Source organism: Nanorana parkeri, unplaced genomic scaffold, assembly GCF_000935625.1.
Source record: "Nanorana parkeri isolate BGI_ZX_2015 unplaced genomic scaffold, ASM93562v1 scaffold134, whole genome shotgun sequence".
Taxonomy (NCBI): domain Eukaryota; kingdom Metazoa; phylum Chordata; class Amphibia; order Anura; family Dicroglossidae; genus Nanorana; species Nanorana parkeri.
Genome location: NW_017306402.1, coordinates 1,392,014 through 1,392,279, shown reverse-complemented (window position 1 = coordinate 1,392,279; position 266 = coordinate 1,392,014). Strand labels below are relative to the sequence as shown.

The 266-nt window shown below is 49.2% G+C and overlaps 1 protein-coding gene across 1 annotated transcript in view; it reads right to left on the bottom strand.

The window, feature by feature from the left end:
* The window catches only part of ARMC8 (armadillo repeat containing 8), a 111,631-nt gene that overhangs the window by 68,151 nt on the left and 43,214 nt on the right, over positions 1 to 266 (bottom strand). The window lies entirely within an intron of this gene.

Below are 266 nucleotides of genomic sequence, written 5' to 3'. Positions count from 1 at the left end.
AATCCAGGTTGCAGTCTCGGTCTTTTATTCAGCACAGGAAAAAGGTTTTGTCTATTGCATATTTTTTTTTCAGAGTGGTTCCATTTTACTAGCACTGTCACAGTGGAGCCACTACTGCCTGCTCCCCCCCACCCTCCAGGACTGCAGTGATGCTTCTAGCCACTCTGTGCAACCACACGCACAGGCTACACAGGGAGCCTGGACCTGAATTGGACCTTTGATCTGTTCACCTCCCTGACCACTAGCTGTGACTGACATGAAGAGAA